Genomic DNA, 23694 nt, shown 5'->3' on the forward strand with positions numbered 1-23694 from the left:
CTGCGTAGGATCCTACGGTCTTGGCGTGCATCCGTGCGTCGCTGCGGTCCGGTCCCAGGTCGACGGGCACGTGCACCTTCCGCCGACCACTGGCGACAACATCGATGTACTGTGGAGACGTCACGCCCCACGTGTTGAGCAATTCGGCGGTACGTCCACCCGGCCTCCCGCATGCCCACTCTACGCCCTCGCTCAAAGTCCGTCAACTGCACATACGGTTCACGTCCACGCTGTCGCGGCGGTACGTCCACCCGGCCTCCCGCATGCCCACTCTACGCCCTCGCTCAAAGTCCGTCAACTGCACATACGGTTCACGTCCACGCTGTCGCGGCATGCTACCAGTATTAAAGACTGCGATGGAGCTCCGTATGCCACGGCAAACTGGCTGACACTGACGGCGGCGGTGCACAAATGCTGCGCAGCTAGCGCCATTCGACGGCCAACACCGCGGGTCCTGGTGTGTCCGCTGTGCCGTGCGTGTGATCATTGCTTGTACAGCCCTCTTGCAGTGTCCGGAGCAAGTATGGTGGGTCTGACACACCGGTGTCAATGTGTTCTTTTTTCCATTTCCAGGAGTGTATTTACTTGAATTTCAGGCCGTTAGATTTGACTGATTTATCATGTAACCGAAGTTAAACGGATTCCTTTTAGCACTCATGTGGATGACCTCACACTTTTCGTTATTTAGGGTCAATCGCCAATTTTCCCAACATACAGATATTTTTTCTAAATCGTTTTGCGATTTGCGATCTGTTTTCCATCACTGCTCTTACACTGCGTTATACTTCTGTGCGTGGACAAACCAACGTATCGACCAACTTCATTCGTGGTCTGACCTGTAAACAGCGTGGCTTCTTCCTGCCATTACGTCACGATGCGTACAGCAGGCACATAATCACCACACCATGTCCCTGCTATGACTTATCACCAGTTGTGGATGGCCACATGACCACCTGGCACCAGTTCCGCAAAAAGTGCGTCCTTTCAACACTAGGACCGGAAGCACCGCACCCATCGTTTTGATGGGTGTTGTGCTTTGATGTAAACGGTTTATTTTATATTTCCAGTTTTCTATGACATCTAATAAATATTGAGGTTGAGCCGTGATTTATTTTCAAAGAATATTCTTAAGAATTTATTTAATTTACTAGCTATTCATCAAGAACATTGAAACATTTAATCACACTATATAAGCATGGAAGTAGCTGCCAGGGAGTAACTGATGAAATCATAACCAAATTCCTTTTAACAAATGAGAATTTTATTCACTTTAATAGTGCCTAAAAGCATATTTTTAAAGAAACAGATTTAAAATTATCATCAGAAAGCACCCCGTAAATGTCAAAGTTACAATTTATTCAGAGGCAGAAAAAAACGAGTTTTGACTGTATGAGCTTTCAGGCAGATAACCTTGTCGCTCCCCTTAGACACGGCCGTAGTTACGACCACTCACAACAGCCTCTGAAAGACTACACTGGTGCAAATCTGCAACACACCAGATAACGTTAAACTAAGAGTTTTAACAATTTACACAAGCACACAAACTATGCACCCCCCCCCCTCCGTAAGAGGGATGGAAGTGGTACAAAACACTAACAATTAAAATATTAACCTTGCCACCGAAGGTGCAACTTGATTTTAACTTCTAAGAAAAGTCTTACGGTAAAAGGGTGGCAACTTTATACACTTAAATGATCATTTAAATGAAAGCCCATGAAATGCAATCTTATATAAAATTCTACAAGGTTGGCCAAACAATAGTTAGGATACTCTACAGTACACAGATGCCGCCCCTCAAGACCATAGGCAATAATTTATTGCCTATACCGAATCCGACGAACATGACACAGGCAGCTACTAACGTACGGCAGATTGATAGAGAGATTACCGAACAACCAGAACCGCGGGTTGCTCTAACCCGCCCCTACTCCACAAGGCAAAAACGGACCACCCAATTTATAAACAATCACCTTCCCGCGGGTGGGCAAACGGAGAAGAATGGTGGGACGGCCCCAAAGCAAAACGGCTGGTAACCTCACCAAGAAAACAAGTAGAATTTAGCAAGAGTAAATCAAACAACGTATCGCCAATCACTTAACTTCTAATAAACTGCGATTTCTCGAGAAGACCTGTCGCAGCACCCCCGAATCGCTCCCCCGAACCGTCCGCTGCCAGCCGCTTCAACGGACGCAGGAAGGCGCGCCGATCTCCCGTCTCACGGCGTCGCAGCTCGCACGGGCCAGACTGATGTCGTGGGTTGACTCCTGTTGCTCTCGTATCGACCGCGAAGTCACCACCCCTCGCTATACGCCGCGGCCCACTGGACTCACGTGGCGACCTCACATGCGCCGACGCTCAAGACGGACAAGTCATCTTGTGTCTCAGTGCGCGACCGACCAACCGATCGATCCAACCGCCAATGACCACTGCCTGAGCAAACTCGAGCAGACTGGCGGCCTAACGCGCAGACTCAGATGCAGGAACTAAGCCCCGACCGGGTGACCACTCACTGAGTTCTCTTACTGGCGGAATGGAAAGACTCTTATTTTGACGGCTTTAAAGGTTGATCCGAACGACAGACAGATACTAACTGCCTAAGAAATGCGGACGAGAGACAGACGAGCAATCTGGGGACGAGAGACTGACCCAGACTCACCACCTGGCGAGCTCATAGCGCCCCTTAAATGCACGTGAACAGGCAACCTTTCCCCTTTCCCACCAGAGCTGCGATTGCCACAGCGGCGCCACCGCCAGAAACGGAGGGCGACTGCTTCACACTACGCGCTGCGGCGCTCTCTTCAAAGCAGCAATTTTTACCACTGCTCAGAGATATACTCCGCATAGGTTTAACGAGAGATGTTGTGGAGTGGTTGGCAGACTGGACTCGCATTCGGGAAGACGACGGTTCAAACCCGCGTCCAGCCTTCCAGATTTAGGTTTTCCGCGATTTCCCTGAATCGCTCGAGAAAAAATGCCGGGATGGATCCTTTAAAAATAGGTAAAAGCCAATTTTCTTTGCCAGCTTTGGCACAATTCGAGCTTGTACCCCGTTTCTAATGACCTTCCTTCCTTTCTTCTGGACAGAACTAAGAATTTAGGCTCTCTCTGAAAAGTGGCACAATTAACTTCTACTAAGAAGGACAACCACCTGTCATTTCGACGGATACAGAAGTGTGAACAGTGGTTTTCGAAATTGTCCACACCTATTGTTTTTTGCCGTCCTGATTGTTTTACAGCATTCTGAAGGCCGTTTGTCGATGCGGAAGGAAACTTTATTGCTCTAGCGTTGCAGTTCCTGTTGACTACATTTCAGCTGCTTCATTATGATGTTTCTTAGTTTATCTAAGGAAGAAATTTTAAAATATTCGAGCTCTGTGTCATATCACGAAGCCGAAATCGAAATTCTGTGTAATGTTTGTGAAATTCATGAATTACAAGGAGACGATATTTTAAACACCATTGATGACGACGAATATATCCCTCGCGTCGATAAACACACCACACCACACCACACCTTGTACCTCCTGGACAGGAACAGGCTGAAGGGAGGCACAAGAATGTTGCTTCAGCTGTAGGAGGTACATTTGTATTATTATTATTACTATTAGTATTGCATCTCAACTCATATTTCGGAAGGCGTTTTAAGGGTTTTCTAAGATTATTTCGATGTGTAATAATTTGTAGTTTATTGTTTATGTTGCGACTTATTAACTGAACTATGTATTTTGAGGTGCGTCTAACAACAGTGTGCCGTTTTCCCAATTAACAGCGTTAGAGGTGTTTGTGTCAGAGTGAAAGGAAGAAACTCAGCTAAAAGTAAACAACTAATGACGAATTACAAGAAGGTGACAATGTAAACACCACTGATGTGGATGAATATATCCCTCCCGACGTGGACTATTACACATATACGACGGCCACAGCAGAATATCTTCAATGTAACTCAGTAGCAACAGGACATACTGGCTACGCAAAAAGGGCTGTCAGAAGAGGTATTGCATTGAGGTTAGTTACTGATGATGGTATGTTTTAAAACATAAAGAAGGGCACAGAAAATAGGGTACTTCAAGAACTGTGTGATGATCATTGGACCACAGGCCTCGATATCATTGAAGCCACTGCGTGACTTACGTATATACGAGGCTCGTCTGTGGCAAAAATTTTACGTTGAAATTGTTATGGTCCAGTACATAAGAACCAGCATTTTTCAGTAGCCCAATGAGTAGTTTATGCGATCTGATACAATGGAAGATTTTCCAAAGATTAAGGACAGAACATTTCGCACCTACTACCACTATGTGGAATCCTTTCACTGTCCGTTCCTTATAATGTTACATCCCAAGTGAAAATATCACTATGGATGATAGTGTGTTTCTATGCAAGACTAATGCTCTTTCATTCAATATACGAGCAATAAGCCAGACAAATTTGGAATAAAGTTTTGGCTTTCAGTTGATGCAAATTCTAGGCACCTGATGAAAGATTTTCCTTATATAAGTAAGTATGAGCAGCGCTTCATAGGTGTTCCTCTGGCGTCTTATACAGCCTTTTGTTTCCGGAGGAAGAATTATTATATGTGATAATTTTTTCACAACCAAATGCCCTGCAGAAAGTTTGAAAGGTAAGAGTACGAAGATTGCAAGCATAGTGAATAAATCTAGAAGAGAAATCCTCAATCATCAAAATCTGCTATAGCAACTTTGCGTACAACTATACTTTGCAAATCAGGTAACATGAGTCTAACAAGCTATGCGGAGAAAAAGAACAAGATTGTGCATTTTTGGATTTCGGTGCATTACACAGTTACTATCAATGAACGACATCCTAAAAAGCTACCAGACTCAGTGGCCCACTGTAATAACACCAAGTAGGCGTTAATGTAATAGGCCAGATGGCTCGACTTTAAACTGTAAAATATGGATGTCACAGATGGTCCATGCATTTTTTTTAACTTGGCGGCTATTACGCATGGGCATTCTGTAAGGGGGTAACAGGTGAAAAAGTAAGCAGTTTTCAGTTTGTATACAAGTTGGCAGAAGAGCTGCCTTCAGCATATAAGGCAACAAGGGTACAAAATACGCTTCCTAATATAGTACCATAACACAGTAACATTCGCAAGTCCTGTCAAATTGGGAGATGTAGAGGGAAGAATAGGAGCAAGCATTTATGCCTGTTTAGGCAACGTGTTAGATGTCACAATGCAGCAGGTGGCTTTGAATGAGCTAAATCAGAATTATAAATGTGTTCTCTACTATATATTGCCCTAGTCAAACTTTTATGTTGAAACACATGTTTTTTCTAAGGGAAGTTCTGCATTTCATATTGTGTTACCACATATATTTGGAGCACTAATTAGGAATAAAATGTTCATTACAGCATGTAATTCTTCAGAAAAAAGTAAAACTATATCCTAGCAAACTGCGTAAAGAGTACGAAATAAGTTGGTGCATATCTAAATTTGTTTACTATTTTCAACAAAGTAAATAAAACTGCATCTATGAAAATGATGGTTTGGTTCTTCAAGGTAGACCACGACGCACGTAATTTTTGTGTTGATGTTGTGTAACTTAACAGTCTATCTTCTTGTATTTATCGCGCTGTGTGGGATCCGCCTGTACGACGTTTTCGCAGTCTGGTTTCAGTGACTTGTCTGAAATGTATTAGCATGAAATAACCTTCAGTATTATAGCAATGGTTTTAATCAGTCATATCTCTTCCTTGTTCCAAGAATTAAACATAACCCACTCCATAGCACACATGGGCATAAATGGTTCTCATTATTACACAGTCAGAAGGATAGAATTTACTGGTTACGCAGAAGACCTAATTAATATTTTGAATTCATGCATTTATTTACTTTAACCATTTTTATAATATACTCGTCAGACGCATCCGTTAAAAATTCTTTCCTTCCCAGATCCTCGTTTTAACGTCAATCAATCTTGATTAAAGTAAACAAGCTTAAGCTTAATAGAATCGAATTATTTGATCCTCAAGGAAACAAACTGAATAATGACCACGTCGAATCTGAAATGGGCTAATGCAGCTAACACAAAGTAAATTAACTGCGAAAAAAGTTAAGAAAAAACGTAAAATTATTGTAGAGGAAAATAAGTGGGACGCAGCTGTGACACTACGAAGTGAAAACTGACACCAAGGGACATGTGGTACCTCAGCTCTTCAAACCCTAACTGTAATCTGCAATGCAGAGTTATGTTCAAGAAATCAATTCTCCTGGCCGCAAAATACCGTACTACAGACAGTATTAGTGTTACAATAAATCCCGTTAGAGAGAAAGCAACAGGAGAGACTCAGTGATGTTTTCTGTAGAATTATTGATTCTCAGAAAATGACCTCTCCCTTAATGTTGAGAAAATACATTCTGTTCATAATACACACTCTGTTCGGTGCTGTACAACAAATAAGAGTCATAGCAACACCTGATATACCACATGAGGAGGAGTCAGTAACTACGGTAGAATGCTCCAAATTGTTGACCGCACATGTTCATGAAAACTTGAACGGGAAGAAGCATGTCACTGAACTCCTCAAACAGCTACTTTTGCTCTTGCTATAGAGGCTAATTTTGGGAACAAACAAATTAACATCCTGACGTAATTTGCACATTTCCACTCAATAATGTCTTACGGGTTTTCAGCATGCTGGGTTAACTGCAGGACACCAGCTTGTGTTAACCAGTTCGATATAGTCGTTTCGACAGTTTCTATGTCGAACTGTCTTATTGAACACTTTTCTGGGGTAACTCATCACTTAGAAGTATCTACTGCACAAACGCGAGCAGTAAGAATAATAAATAGTGTTCACCCCCAGACGTCATATAGGTACCTCTTCAAGTGATAGGTATTTTTATTCCGCCGTCACAGTCTATATATTCGCAAATAAATTTACCACAAATACTCCATCGCAATTTGAGAAGAGCAGTGATGGCCACTCCCCAAACCCTGGAAGGAAAAATGACATCTATTGCCCATTAATAAAGCTGAGTGTGGCTCATAAACAACTTAAATATGCAGCAACAAAAAATCTTTGGTTAAATTCTGGATAACATAAAATGTCTCACAGGTAACAAAGAAAATTTTAAATCTAACGTAAAATCATTTGTCCAGGACGACTCCTCCTTTTCCATTGACCAATTTCTGCTTCAAAACTGGTAGCCTGCAGAGTTGCGTGAGTAGCTCTAAAAGATAATACGTTCATTAATGTTAACATTAATCATCTATTTTTGGTCTGTGTCTGCCACAACTTCTATGTGACTCCTGTATGCACAGTATATGGCTTCAGTGTTGACGGCGTAGTTCTTGCAGCAGTTTTCCGTTGACTGGTGTTGTGCCTTCTACGTTAATATAGATAACAGTTAACAGCGCCCCCCCCCCCCCCCCCCCGAGGTTCGAGTCCTCCCTGGGGCATGGGTGTGTGTGTTGCTCTTATCATAAGTTAGTTTAAGTAGTGTGTAAGTCAAGGAACCGATGACCTCTACAGTTTGGTCCCTTGGGAAGTCTCACACATTTTAACATTTTTTAACACAGATTTTGAATCAATGGGGACCATCCTCACGACCACCCTCAAACACCTTTCCAGATGCTACAACACAAATCAACTTACACCAAATCACACGTAGACACAAGTGTGTGCTTCTCATTTGAGAAACAGAACTTAGTCCCAAATTAAACATAGTACAGGCAGGTATCGAACGGAACGTTGTGAGACCACAAAAATCTTAGAGTGACACTTTATATTTCTCTTACTTTCGAAAAGCACTGCATGAACTTGAAGTCTAAAATTTCAACCAGTAACAGTCTGTTATGGAAACTGACTGTACACATTAGGAGGGGGTGGGGACAAGGGCGCCGTGGCACTATGTTCTGCAGCAAGGAATGCATGTCCTGCTTGGTCCACTCTAGGCCAATGGTCTTACCACCTCGTGTTAGAAAAGAAATAGCTTCGAACGAGAAGAGAAAATAAGTGAAGCTGGAGAGAACGCATCCTTTGTGCGGGCATGAACCGCACCCTCACTTTGAAACATTGCTGAAGAAGCTAAATCGCAACTATGGAGGGCTACGACCTACCTTCCCTCTGGCTGGAAAATAGTTGCGGAAACTCTACCTTCTGACCATGATGGGAAATGGACGACTTGGAAGTCCCTGAATAGACTGTAGTTGATAGATCAAAGGTTATTTTGTTAATATTGGGTTACGAGGGCAGTTCAATAAGTAATGCAACACATTTTTTTTTCTGAAACAGGGGTTGTTTTATTCAGCATTGAAATACACCAGGTTATTCCCCAATCTTTTAGCTACACAACACTATTTTTCAACGTAATCTCCATTCAATGCTACGGCCTTACGCCACCTTGAAATGAGGGCCTGTATGCCTGCACGGTACCATTCCACTGGTCGATGTCGGAGCCAACGTCGTACTGCATCAATAACTTCTTCATCATCCGCGTAGTGCGTCCCACGGATTGCGTCCTTCATTGGGCCAAACATATGGAAATCCGACGGTGCGAGATCGGGGCTGTAGGGTGCATGAGGAAGAACAGTCCACTGAAGTTTTGTGAGCTCCTCTCGGGTGCGAAGACTTGTGTGAGGTCTTGCGTTTTCATGAAGAAGGAGAAGTTCGTTCTGATTTTTGTGCCTACGAACACGCTGAAGTCGTTTCTTCAATTTCTGAAGAGTAGCACAATACACTTCAGAGTTGATCGTTAGACCATGGGGAAGGACATCGAACAGAATAACCCCTTCAGCGTCCCAGATGACTGTAACCATGACTTTACCGGCTGAGGGTATGGCTTTAAACTTTTTCTTGGTAGGGGAGTGGGTGTGGCGCCACTCCATTGATTGCCGTTTTGTTTCAGGTTAGAAGTGATGAACCCATGTTTCATCGCCTGTAACAATCTTTGACAAGAAATTGTCACCCTCAGCCACATGACGAGCAAGGAATTCCGCACAGATGGTTCTCCTTTGCTCTTTATGGTGTTCGGTTAGACAACGAGGGACCCAGCGGGAACAAACCTTTGAATATCCCAACTGGTGAACAATTGTGACAGCACTACCAACAGAGATGTCAAGTTGAGCACTGAGTTGTTTGATGGTGATCCGTCGATCATCTCGAACGAGTGTGTTCGCACGCTCCGCCATTGCAAGAGTCACAGCTGTGCACGGCCGGCTCGCACGCGGGAGATCAGACAGTCTTGCTTGACCTTGCGGCGATGATGACACACGCTTTGCCCAACGACTCACCGTGCTTTTGTCCACTGCCAGATCACCGTAGACATTCTGCAAGCGCCTATGAATATCTGAGATGCCCTGGTTTTCCGCCAAAAGAAACTCGATCACTGCCCGTTGTTTGCAACGCACATCCGTTACAGACGCCATTTTAACAGCTCCGTACAGCGCTGCCACCTGTCGGAAGTCAATGAAACTATACGAGACGAAGCGGGAATGTTTGAAAATATTCCACAAGAAATTTCCGGTTTTTTCAACCAAAATTGGCCGAGAAAAAAAATGTGTTGCATTACTTATTGAACTGCCCTCGTGTAATGGTCAATAGTATATTGAGTGTGACTGTGGGGAAGAGCAGAATGTTCATCATATTGTAACCACCCCGTTAAATTGTTAAAAACTTGTCAGCCGGTGTCGTAACATTGAAATGAGAGTTAGTATAAATGTCGCGTAAAGCGCCGTTGCGACAGAGGCAAAGATCAAGTGTGGAAACTAAGCCACCGAATATTAAAAGCAACGTCGTTAAGGAATACACCCGACTGACTACACAAAATAAGAGAGCACGTACATTCGCGAGTGAGTGGTTCAAAATAAGAATTAATACTACTGTTAGGGAAATGGGACATAAGTATAGTTACGTCGGTACACACTCAGTTGTATGCGAACGTAAGATCGGGTTAGAGGCACTTACGTTCTAAGTACTTGATCCAGACCGCTGGTAGATCATCAGCGATTGGCTTGTTATCTTTGGCGCGTCCCCGGGCATGAGCATCTTTGCGTTTTCGGCTGGGGCGCGCGGGACGGCGAGAGGCAGTCGGTTTGGGGCGGCCGTTGAGACTGGCGGAGTTGTGGCTCGGGCGTAAGCACATGTGTGATGTCTGTGACGCTGGGGCTGTTTGTTAATCGTGAAACTCCTGCGGCGGGTACTGGTTACCTCGAAGGCATTTCATATAAACTGTGCCAAGCATCGCAGTGAGAGTGGAGTCCGGAGTTGGTGTTGGCGTAGACGTTTGTGCTAATTGAAGTGCCTGTGTGAGAAGCACGGCGTGGGCCTGTTGGTTGCTTCGTCGTTCCGGCAGCCACCGCAAGCGGATGTTCGGCCGAAATGTCTACAGTTTGTGGTGAGCATAGTGTGAACAAGCTCTCGTAGGATGTGCTCCCAGCCTGACTCTTAGCCTGTGATATTTGTGGTTGCCGACCCCTTGTCTGTTATTGCTTCCGGGTGTCCTGTAAGATTTCACAGCAAAACTGTGTTTTTGTAGCATTCTGTGTTTCTGGCTCAGCCTCCGCCTAGAAATGAGAAAGATTTTGCCTCAACTGAAAGAGGGCGCTTCGATTGGACATCTTTTGGAATTCCTTAATGCTGTAATTTAAACATATAAAAAATTATTCTTTCAAAATAAGCCCCTGTTTCTTTGGGACACAACTCAAACAGGAGTGACGTAATATTAATGAAGATTTGTTATTCGTCAAATGAAGTGTATGTAATGTCTTGCTGTTTTCTGGGGCACGCAGCTGTGTTATTGAACTCATTTTGAAGTGTTCTGTCGGGTGAACGACTGCTCCCTACTTCAGTGTATTCGTTTGAGGGGTATTGTAAGGTTTTTTGGATATTTGTCAGTGGGGTGTATTGATTAAATTTTGTTTTTCTCTTTCTTATGAATTACGGTGAATTGTTTAGTTTATCTGGTTATTGGCTTAACTCGCGCTTCAAGCATTAAATCAGCTGATTTTGAAATTGTTTTTTTTTTATTCCTGTTTAATGTCAGATAGATTCAAATGTAGCTTCATTTATGTTATTTGAAATAAATGTGTTGGATTGACCTTAATGAATTATGTGCAATCGGAGTAAGGGACCCAGTCATTCATTAGTGCTTAACAGTGGCGTGTGGTTCGGTTGTGAGCTCCGTTCTCATACCAGTACTATCATTACTCGTGGCCTGGGTAAAAAGGATTGGGGTTAAAATGCATTTATTCATTTGAGAAACAAATTAATCGGACTTCGTAATTAAATGAAAAGAAAGATTGTAGGTACTGAATGTCGCGGCAATGTTGACCTAAGTATTGAAATTGACATTGGAGGCCACGAAAGGAAAGAGATGAACACATTCACGTGCCTCTGTTGTTGAGCGGCGCCTTCGTGAAGATCGTCGCCTCTCTCTAAATTCTCCATACAAAATAAAAACAATAATAATAACCTTCCGGAATTACAGGAGCTGGGATCAGTGGAATCGTAAATGAGAAAATCGTATGGTTTCAGAAGTTCGCTCATTATTTAGCTCAATTTTATTTGAAATTACAGAACACTTCGTTTATACATCTTGTTACCAGGATCTGGGAACAACGAAAGGTAACAACTATTATTAAAACTAATAAACGAAGAGCGCAAATCTTATTTCGTCCGCCAGTGTTGAACACTTTCCAAACGAATCTTTGGTATGAGAGTCAAATAATTATCTTTACATTTATCGATAAGAAAAAATTGTTTTTACAAGATGCTACAATACCGACTGTGCCCAGGCTCCTGCACAGAAGACAATTCATCAAGGCCGGCCGGGGTGGCCGAGTGGTTCTAGGCGCTTCAGTCTGGAACCGCGCGACCGCTACGGTCGCAGGTTCGAATCCTGCCTCGGGCATGGATGTGTGTGATGTCCTTAGGTTAGTTAGGTTTAAGTAGTTCTAAGTTCTAGGGGACTTATGACCACAGCAGTTGAGTCCCATAGTGCTCAGAGCCATTTGAACCATTTGAACCATCAAGGAACAGAATATGCCTTGGAATTGGCCATGTTTTGACTGACTCGTTCCACATCGTTTCGGTAAAAGAATAGATGCCATCAGTCTGCGGAGCATTGCAGCAGTGTTATGTCACACGGCATCTCCGTTGTCCGCATCTGGTCATCTCGGCACCCACAGGAAGAGTGCACTCGAGCGTCACCGTTGCAGGAAACGATCCGGTTCCACGCATCCCTTCCTAACGGGACTGCATAGCGGCCACGGAGTCACGTCAATGAATGGCAAACCACGTACATTTCTGCGAAAAGGCTAGCTCGCTGACGGTGGTAACTAAGGAACGGGATACATCGGTGGCCTCAGCATTACCAGAGGTGAAACTGCTAAAACGCCGCTGGATAAAAAGTTTTCAGTTCACTTGCCGTCTCAGACTAGCATATAATCTCAGTCTTTCGGTCACTATCTCCGGCGTCGTTGTGAGGGGCTAAGTGTCGTACTCAGCCGAGGCCCTCACTCTTATTCCTAGAGGAAGCGTTCCGATGTGTTAGTGGACGTCTTGACATCACAGAGATAGCACAGGTGAAAATGATGTCGTCTGCGCCCACCTATTACGTTTGCGCTGACTGCCCAGCGTCGGTTGCGTCCCCAACTCTCATATCAGGCGGCAAACTAAGACAAATTTGTCTCTGTAACCTTCATCTGTCAACTGCACGCTTCCATGCAGTACTAACTGAGTAGCCGGTGTTCGTATTGAAGCTGTGATCTGATGGACTAATTTTCAATTCTTCCCTAATAACAGTTTCGGAGTAGTTCGAATCGTGAGTCAGAATTCTCATGTGTTCAAATACAATGTCGTGTTTAGACGTTTCACTGTAATCGTTCAAGCTGATAGACTAAAACTGCTATCAGGCCGAACTTGGGTATTATATCTCTCCACTATTCTCCACACCTTCAATACTGTGATCCGACCCTTCCTATGCTATGTAGATGTTGCGTGGATATCTGTCCCATCAAAGTTCTATAAATCCCTCCGAACCTTGCATCCGTTTATATTCCCCCACAAGCATCCTTACCCGTATCGAACACTTCCGCATCTCCTATATTATTCACAAATTAGATTCCATAGCTCCACTTTCTCCCCTCTAATCACCAACCCTGGTATGCTGCTGCGCCTTTACAAACACATCCCACTACCTCTACACCTACTCTCACATTATATACTGTCCAAAGGAAACTTTGGCCACCTCCCTCTCACAGATAAAGATATGCGCCCCGATATTTATCCCTCTAACCGGTTTTCACTCTTTCCCACCTATCCCACTCCACATTAGGGCTTTTCTCTCCTTATCCATCTCCATGCATCCCCATCCCTTTCCTCTGTTTAACACTACCCAAACAACAAACCCCCTCACCCTCTTCCGTATTCCAACTATCCACCCCAACCCATATCTTCATCTCCATCGTTTCCCTACGTAACTCATCCCTATCTATTCTACCTATACCCCTACACCCTACACACCTACGACCCCTACATCCCTTTCGGGATGTAAGGTAGTGTTTGAAAAAAGTTCCTGACGTTTCGCCCAGGACTGCGCTGGACATCCTCAGAGGCGGTCCTCCGCTGAGTTTGTCGACTGACAGGTCGGTATTCCGAGAGCCAAAGGTTTACCAGCAACTATGTCAGCCGGTCGCAACAGCCTTCATCCTATGACCTATTTAAAATATTCTATCCTCCCCAAATACCTCTCACCCAGTTGTAGGTTCTTCACATTTTCAGTAAAAGTGCAATGATTCAGTGGTTTCTTTTCTCAGAAGAATTTAACCATCCTGAGATGTGGCTTTAAAATGTATAAATTTTCGTTCTTGGTTGTCCGTCCTAGAGCTGTAATTCATAACAGAAAAAGAGTGCTAATGCTATTTTGTCTTATTCTCGATACATTTTTTAATTCACTTGGCTGAAGAGCGGAAATATGGTATTGCTGACAGTCCATCCCCCGTCCATACGCGGCGAGGGGGATGAACTAACAGTAAAGGAAACAAAAAGATCACCACAAACTTTTCAGAATTTCTATACTGAAGGTGACTTCTATGTTCAACGCAGCGACCGACAACAGCCCGTATAGACTGTCTCACAAAACTGCACCCACATTGGCAAGGAATTCTGTTAATTCCTGGTACTCTCAGGCAGAGAGTCTGCACTTTCCTAAATCATCTGGGACAGTCGAAAAACTGGTCTGATTCTTTGCCCGTTTAGGATTCTGTTGCAGACGTGGCAGCATTAATAGTCACTGGACGGCCTTGGGTTATTTCTCAGAGGGCAGTTTCTGACAATATGCTAAAAGATTTGTTCTTGGGCAGGCCTGAGACTCCCACAGTCCCCACCTGTGCGTCATAGCACAGCAACTGGCAGGACCGGTTCTTATCCTGTTCAGTTTTGTCCACTCAGGTCCCTTCAGATCTAATCCTGGTAGTCTGCCAGATGACTCTTGAATACGTTAATTTTTTGTTGCAGCAGCATTCCATCTCTTTCACCATTCTTCTTTAGGTCCTAACGTCAATCTTATTTGTGTTTCTTGCATTATGTCACAGTGGAATGCATGATATGAACCAGTCTAGAGGAGGGTCATTTAAGTCTGTATGATCTTGAAGGTCTTGAGGGTCGTCATGGTGATACATCTTCCTCCATTCTCGATTGGTTGCTTCTTGGCGTCGCTTTTCAGGTGAAGTAATGTTAGTGTGCAGAAAACGGATTGGTGTGAATTTTAATGTGCCTCTAATAATTCTCATTGATTCATTCAGGTGGATTTCAAGTCTGTTTGAGCTCTGTGTTGCCACACTGGGACACACTATTCGGCTACGGGTAGACAATTTTCAAAGCTGCAGTCCGTAGAGCGGATGCTTCAACAGCCCAGGTTGTGCCACCGACTGTCTTTGTGGTTGTTATTTAGGGTCTTTGGCTTTTGGATAGTGTTTTCAAGGTGTCTTTCACATATTAAAGATCGATCGAGTGTGATACCGAGGTATTTAGGCTGGAAATCGTGTCTAATCCTCTGTTAGCAGAAGTTGACGTTGAGCTGTTGGTTTACAATTCTGTTGTTTAAATGGAATGCATAGACTTCTGTCATGGCTGCATTCGGGTCGAGTCTCCATTCTTTGTAATATGTGTTGAGACTTTCTAAGTCTAGACAATATACTTTCCTGTTCCTCGAATGCGTTGGTTTGTCATGGTCATCGTTATACACTCCTGGAAATTGAAATAAGAACACCGTGAATTCATTGTCACAGGAAGGGGAAACATTATTGACACATTCCTGGGGTCAGATACATCACATGATCACACTGACAGAACCACAGGCACATAGACACAGGCAACAGAGCATGCACAATGTCGGCACTAGTACAGTGTATTTCCACCTTTCGCAGCAATGCAGGCTGCTATTCTCCCATGGAGACGATCGTAGAGATGCTGGATGTAGTCCTGTGGAACGGCTTGACATGCCATTTCCACCTGGCGCCTCAGTTGGACCAGCGTTCGTGCTGGACGTGCAGACCGCGTGAGACGACGCTTCATCCAGTCCCAAACATGCTCAATGGGGCACATATCCGGAGATCTTGCTGGCCAGGGTAGTTGACTTACACCTTCTAGAGCACGTTGGGTGGCACGGGATACATGCGGACGTGCATTGTCCTGTTGGAACAGCAAGTTCCCTTGCCGGTCTAGGAATGGTAGAACGATGGGTTCGATGACGGTTTGGATGTACCGTGCACTATTCAGTGTCCCCTCGACGATCACCAGTGGTGTACGGCCAGTGTAGGAGATCGCTCCCCACACCATGATGCCGGGTGTTGGCCCTGTGTGCCTCGGTCGTATGCAGTCCTGATTGTGGCGCTCACCTGCACGGCGCCAAACACGCATACGACCATCATTGGCACCAAGGCAGAAGCGACTCTCATCGCTGAAGACGACACGTCTCCATTCGTCCCTCCATTCACGCCTGTCGCGACACCACTGGAGGCGGGCTGCACGATGTTGGGGCGTGAGCGGAAGACGGCCTAACGGTGTGCGGGACCGTAGCCCAGCTTCATGGAGACGGTTGCGAATGGTCCTCTCCGATACCCCAGGAGCAACAGTGTCCCTAATTTGCTGGGAAGTGGCGGTGCGGTCCCCTACGGCACTGCGTAGGATCCTACGGTCTTGGCGTGCATCCGTGCGTCGCTGCGGTCCGGTCCCAGGTTGACGGGCACGTGCACCTTCCGCCGACCAATGGCGACAACATCGATGTACTGTGGAGACCCCACGCCCCACGTGTTGAGCAATTCGGCGGTACGTCTACCCGGCCTCCCGCATGCCCACTATACGCCCTCGCTCAAAGTCCGTCAACTGCACATACGGTTCACGTCCACGCTGTCGCGGCATGCTACCAGTGTTAAAGACTGCGATGGAGCTCCGTATGCCACGGCAAACTGGCTGACACTGACGGCGGCGGTGCACAAATGCTGCGCAGCTAGCGCCATTCGACGGCCAACACCGCGGTTCCTGGTGTGTCCGCTGTGCCGTGCGTGTGATCATTGCTTGTACAGCCCTCTCGCAGTGTCCGGAGCAAGTATGGTGGGTCTGACACACCGGTGTCAATGTGTTCTTTTTTCCATTTCCAGAAGTGTAGAAAAATTTTTGCTAGTAGTGAAGAGCAAGGGAGGTAGGGCAGATCCTTGGGGAAGCCCATTTCTTATGATAAATGACTTCCTCTATTTCTGTCCTATGCTAACTTCGCAGTAACGGTTGATTAATGTATTTTCCACAAGTGTCGCCAGTTTCTTACTTGGTACATGCTTTTCTAGCTTCAGGAGTAGTCTATCTAACATCACAGTATCATACGATACTGACAGAAGGCTATCAACTTTAACTCTTCCGCAGTCATCTCACACCACATTAGGGCTTCTCTCTCCATTTTGCACTACGCACATCCCCAGTTCTTTCCTCTTGTTACCACAACCCAAACCACACTCCAGCCTAATGTAGAATATGAAGACTAAAACGTGTTTGCAGGAGCGGCGCTGGCTTCTAAACCCAGCTTGATATGCTGGAGTTGTGTTATTTATTATTCCTTGAATTCCATTAAGAACAAGTCGTTCTAGTAAAAAATAGTTCAAATGGCTCTGAGCACTATGGGACTTAACTTCTGAGGTCATCAGTCCCCTTGAACTTAGAACAACTTAAACTTAACTAACCTAAGGATATCACACACATCCATGCCCGAGGCAGGATTGGAACCTGCGACCGTAGCGAGTCATTCCAGTAGTTTGAGGCAAACGCTCAGCAGTGCAGTAGGGCCGTAAATTGAGGGGTCAACTACTGGCTTTCTAGGCTTGAGGGTTGCCAATGTACGTGCAATCTTGAACTGTTGAGGTACTTTTCTAGTCTCGAGTATCTCACTGTAGAATTTCTTCAGCCAAGTTCTTCCATGTTCCCCAACATGTTTTATAAATTCAGGGAATATGCCATTGAGTGCTCCAGTTTTTCTCATTTTCAATGCTTTGGTACCCTTATTCACCTCTGATTCATTAAATGGATCTGATAAGGTGGTGTTATCGCGATGGTAGCTATTGATTTCATTGTTAATCCATTAATTTCCTCTGATGGCTGAGTCTACAGGGACTTTCTCAGTTCTTCATTTCATATTCAGTGCCAGTTCTGATGGCCTTATCATAAAAATGTTCAAATTAGTGTGAAATGTTATCGGACTTAACTGCTAAGGCTATCAGTCCCTAAGCGTACACACTACTTAACCTAAATTACTCTAAGGACAAACACACACACACACACACCCACGCCCGAGGGAGCAAACACTGGTTTCAGCGCCAAGTTCGCTTTATAAGTAGGTTGTTGAGCACAGCTCTCTGCTGAGGTAGACAATGAAGGCTATGTCCGTTGATTTGTAGAGTGGTTTGTGTTGGTTTTTCCATACATAGAACAGCCGAGTCTTCCAGCTTCCGTTCGACAATCACATCTAGGGAAAGGAGCTTCCAGTTCTTTGTATCTCCTCTGTAAATGGTATGCCTGGATTTACGAGAGTACTGTTCATATTGTCCACGAACTGCTGCAGCGCCTAACTGCCACGAGGCGAGATTGAAAGTGTGTCGCCAACACATCTGAGGGAGCAGCATGGTCGGAGACGGGCACTGTTCAATGCTCTTTCTGATATTTAGCTTGTGGAACAAGATTACAGCTGCTTAGCAATTCAGGAGCGGATATTCCCCGCGCTGGATCACAGAGCATCCCCGGCGCGCCCGATTTGTACTTGTGACGGCGGCGGCACTTGATCCGCTAAGCCGGTTGCTGCGCGCGCCTCTTGGCAGTCGTGTTGGTGACGCGTTAATTTACAATCAGTAGGGTGCGCGCGATCCGCGACCCCACAGCCCGGGATGAAAGCACGGCCGACTCCAGAACGGTGCCAGCCACCCCCGCGACACAATCTGCCCTCTACCCGGCGCCCACCCCCACCCCGGGGCGCCAATTGACGCTCTCGGGGCGCGCCCTCCACAGTCGACGGCGGCGGCGGCGGTGCATCCTATTTAAGCGACGCCCTCCGAGGAATCTAATTTCAATTTCAGAGCGTTTTCTGGACGATTAAATAGCAGCTCCGGGGGAGAGGGTCGTTGGAGACTCACGTTGCTCAGAATACCAAAAGGGCGACGGTCTTCTCGAGGTTTATCCGACTGCACAACCCGAGAGGGTGGCTGGTGGTGGCTGGCCCCCAGCCCCCAGCGGAAAGCAATACACAGGCGTCAGAAAGGCCTCCCCACAAAGTGTCCCCTCCGAGTTCGTCAACAAAGTCAGTAATCTCCCACTGTAACAACTACTCTTGTTTCTTCTTTCATATAAGCAAAGTTGGTAATGTTTGCAGATGAAATAAGCGCTGTAGTTAATTATGACAAATCAACAGAACTTATTAACAATGATCTTTTCATTTGTTGAAGTTCACGAGCACAATGCTGTCTTGTAAGTCCCTTTATTCACGACTTATTTCAGTGAGAATTCAATTATCGTAGTACTCTAAATCTGGTACCGCGCTTCGCGGAATTTAAATCCCCGTCACACGTCATGGACGTCGAAGACGCCTTGAGGTCTCTGCACCGTTGCGTGGTAAGCTGTGGTGCGCGCGCCTCCTGGCCCACTTTTAGAGTGAGGGCGCTACAGTGGAACACGTGGTCCCAGCGGCCAATAGTGGCGCCCCCGATAGAGTACTTAAGCGCGTGCCTCTCACTCAGCCAGCCTTGGTTGCTCCTCTGCTCTCCCATCCCCGCCCCCTGCCACGCCTTCACTGTTGTGTCCCCCCTACCCTCCATCTCTACACCCTTCATCTCCTTTCCCAAGGTGGCTTCCATCAACTCCCCCTCCCGGATGATGCCCTCTCTCCCTCCATTTATCCCTCCTATCACCTCTGATCCTCACTCCCCCTCCTTTCCTCTGTCCTTTTCCCGGGCTCCCTCCCCCTCTTCCATCCTCTTTTTTTCCCCACCTCCACTCTCTCTGCCCCCTCTCTCCAATGAGTCTTTTTGAATTTACCTCCTTTGCCTCTTCTCATTCCCTCTCACGTCTGCCCTGCCCCTCTCCCCCCTTATGAGTCCTCTCCCTCCTTGGTTCCCCCCCTTTCGTTTTTTCTTCTCCTCCCTCCTTGTTTTCCCCCTCCTCCGGGTCCCCCCCCCCATCTGCTTTTGGCTCGGGAGTGTCATTTTGTGCCGCCATTTTCGTGCAGTGTTTTACAGTGAGTGCTCTACAGTGAGTGTTCCGTGTGGTGTGTCTTTTGGAAAGTGTTGCGAACGGCCATCATACTGTCGCTGGGTGTGATTTTTTATCTCTTGCCAACAGAAACCAGACTGTCGCCATGTTTTTTAATTGTGTGTCTACTATGTTACCTGTCTGATTCCTGTGTATTTTATTAACATTGCAAACCCCTTTGCTTTCTATTTTAACTTTCCGCATTTTTCAGCCATTTTACACTTTAAGTCACCGTTTTATCGCCTGTTTTCCTCTTTCTTTTCTTCTACCGTTTTTAAAAAAGTCTGTAGGTTCTAGAGCAGCGTACTAAGCAGTCAGCCAGTCTCATCTTGCGTACGTCTGTGGACGCATCGCCTCGCCTTAAACAGCTTATTTACTTTCTTGTTCTGTGTACGAGTGGACGTGGTTGTTAGGTTTTCTTGCGACCCCGTTGTTTCGATCTTACTGTTGTTCCTTCTGACCTTCGTTGGTCGTGTCCGTCCTCTCCCGTTGTGTTGTTCGCGGGCCGCTCCGCGGGTCCCGCCGTGCAATCCGTCACTACAACCGCGCGACCGTTCCGGTCGCCGTTACAACAGTAAACATATGACGAAACCAACAGAAAATAGTGATTTTCACATTCGAAATATAAATTGCACAGGAAATAATAATCTACGATTTTCAGCCCGCATCTCGTGGTCGTGCGGTAGCGTTCTCGCTTCCCACGCCCGGGTTCCCGGGTTCGATTCCCGGCGGTGTCAGGGATTTTCTCTGCCTCGTGATGGCTGGGTGTTGTGTGCTGTCCTTAGGTTAGTTAGGTTTAATTAGTTCTAAGTTCTAGGGGACTGATGACCATAGATGTTAAGTCCCATAGGGCTCAGAGCCATTTGAACCAATCTACGATTTTCAGTTCTTTCAAAAAACATATTTCGCAAAGGCAGCATCACATGGCATTCAAGCTTGTAAACATGACTTGAATAATATTGAATGAGTTGAAAAACGTAAGACTCAAAAATACGCAGCATTACAGCGCTGGCTCAGACAACGACAAATGTCACAGATCTAAGCCAATGGTCATATGGTCAAAGACAAATTAGGAGTAAAATGAAGTACAGCATAATATAATCACAGAGAAGTATACAATCAGTGGAAAAATGAGCAATTTATCGAACGAGGATTATAATTATATAGAGCTTTTTCTACATCAATTTTTCTACGTGGCAAGAGAAGTTTACTAAAAATAATGTTACAAAAAGAAAGATTGTCTGTCGTATCGACAATATGTCTTACTTAGGTAAAACTTCAGGATGTCGTTTCTGATTCCACACCTATGCATAGGTTTATTAAAAGGATAAACGATTGTGTACGAAAGCCAGCATCATATCACATCGCATTAAAATCTCATCAAATAGTAAAATCAATCATTCAAGTAGTGTAAAATCAAAATGGTGAATTACTTGTGTTATTAGCTCCCTGAATTAAGCAGTTAGACTACACAGAAAAGGTCACGATGAGTATATAACGAAACCGCCTCTAATGTCAAGTACAAATCTAAAAAAGTTTTTCAAGAGAAACAACATAATGGTCTTATTTCAGGCTGATAATAGGTTGCCAAAAAAGTACTACAGGGCATTTGGCAAGAGTCTCCACGTGATCAGCCTGCAGTTTACAGAACCGGTTGTCAACAATGTGAGAAAATTTATAGAGGCCAGAGAGGTAAGAAACTAAGAATAAGGCACCAAGAACATGCACATCCCACCAGTACACCTGATCTAGGAATCAACTTGAAAGTACATAATCGCCCTTTAGGTAAAATTTCAAATGAGATGGAACTATTGCATAAAGTTGATAAAGGTATTAATGAGTATTTTATTAGAAGAGATCGAAATTTTTGCTAATTTCATTTCACATCCGGATAGGCTTCTTAACGAACAGACTAGATCAAAGGACAGAAATTATCTGAATTATTTCAATAGCTTTACCTATCTATTTAAAAATGTGTTAGTGGACCGTAAAAGCGTTGCCACAGATTAAAATAAAAATTTGAAAAGAGAGACAGCATTGGTCGTATATTTTTACTATCGCAAAATCGATTTTCTGTCACTGAGTGACCATCTTCAGTGCTGTATTATATAACTTAAATTAGTAAGCACTGGTGTCAAGCTTACTAATTTAAGTTATATAATACAGCACTGAAGATGGTCACTCAGTGACAGAAAATCGATTTTGCGATAATAAAAATATACGACCAATGCTGTCTCTCTTTTCAAGTATACCCATTATCTGGTCGTAGTCCACAGGACACTATGGAGTCGCCAATCAATAAAATAAAAATGTTTTTCCCGTTACCAATCTTAACCCCCACTCCCCTTCTTTTTGGTTACTCTTGCCTGAAGTTTTATCCTAAGTATTTAAAATTTTTGACAACGATTTGTTGTGGAATTTGTATTTAGATTTCGAAGCTCACTATTTTCTGTTCGTTAGTTTTATCTGTTCAGCAATGTCTAGACGGTCTTTTAACTGAAATAGGTCGTGAATACATTGATTTACAAGACAGGATTGTGTTCATCAGGCATTTCAACAAATGTGTTGGTGCTGTTAACAAATTTCCGAAGAAAATATCTGAATGTTTTTCAATTGCACCCAATGGGCTCTTCCATAATACTAAAAACATCACAGTACATTCAATTTCTTAGAGCAAATAGAATAGCAATGAAAATCAAGGTAGCACATGAACAGGGAGAAAGAATATCAATGATAAGTCTCGCTGATGATATTGCTACCCCTTATCAATGAATAGGACCTGTTGAATGGAGCCGCGCGGGATTAGCCGAGCGTTCTCTGGCGCTGCAGTCATGGACTGTGCGGCTGATCCCGGCGGAGGTTCGAGTTCTCCCTCGGGCATGGATGTGTGTGTTTGTCCTTAGGATAATTTAGGTTAAGTAATGTGTAAGCTTAGGGACTGATGACCTTAGCAGTTAAGTCCCGTAAGATTTCACACACAATTGAACATTTTTTTTGGTTGAATGGAATTAATAGTCACACAGTAAGAGTAAACCGAAAACAGATGTACGTAATGAGGAGTAGTAACAATGAGATTAGCGACAGTATAGCTTCAGAATTGGATGACAGGAAGTATAGATGAGATGGTGAACCATTTACACATATATTTATTTGCATACTGTGGCACATAACATTACGAACTACACTGTGAGGTCATCCATATGAGTGCTAAAAGGAACTCGTTAAACTTCGGTTACACGATAAATCAGTCTAATCTAAAAGTCCTAAATTCAACTACATACCTAGGTATTACAATTACGAACAACTTAAATTGGAAGGAACACATAGAAAATGTTGTAGGGAAGGGTAACCAAAGACTGCGTTTTATTTGCAGGACGCTTAGAAAATGTAACAGACCTACGAAGGAGACTGCCTAGACTACTCTTGTCCGTCCTCTTTTAGAACACTGCTGCGCGGTGTGGGACCTTTACCAGATTGGACTGACTGAGTACATCGACAAAGTTCAAAGGAAGGCAGCACGTTTTGTATTATCGCGAAACATGGGAGAGAGTGTCATAGAAATGATACAGGATTTGGGATGGACATCATTAAGGAAAGGCGATTTTTGTTGTGACAGAATCTTCTCACGAAATTCCAATCACCAACTTTCTCCTCCGAAAGGGAAAATATTTGGTTGACAGTAACTTACATAGGGAGGAACGATCACTAAGATAAAATAAGGGAAATCAGAGCTCGTACGGAAAGATATAGATGTTCATTCTTTCCGCGCACTATGCGATATTGGAATAATAGAGAATTGTGAAGGTGGTTCGATGAACCCTCTGCCAGGCAATTAAATGTGATTTGCAGAGTATGCAAGTACATGTAGATGTTGATGGAGCCAGAGAAACTGGTACACCTGCGTAATATCGTGTAGGGCCCTAGGGAGCACGCAGAAGCGCC

The sequence above is a fragment of the Schistocerca nitens genome, chromosome 8 (genome assembly GCF_023898315.1).
Source record: "Schistocerca nitens isolate TAMUIC-IGC-003100 chromosome 8, iqSchNite1.1, whole genome shotgun sequence".
Lineage (NCBI taxonomy): Eukaryota > Metazoa > Arthropoda > Insecta > Orthoptera > Acrididae > Schistocerca > Schistocerca nitens.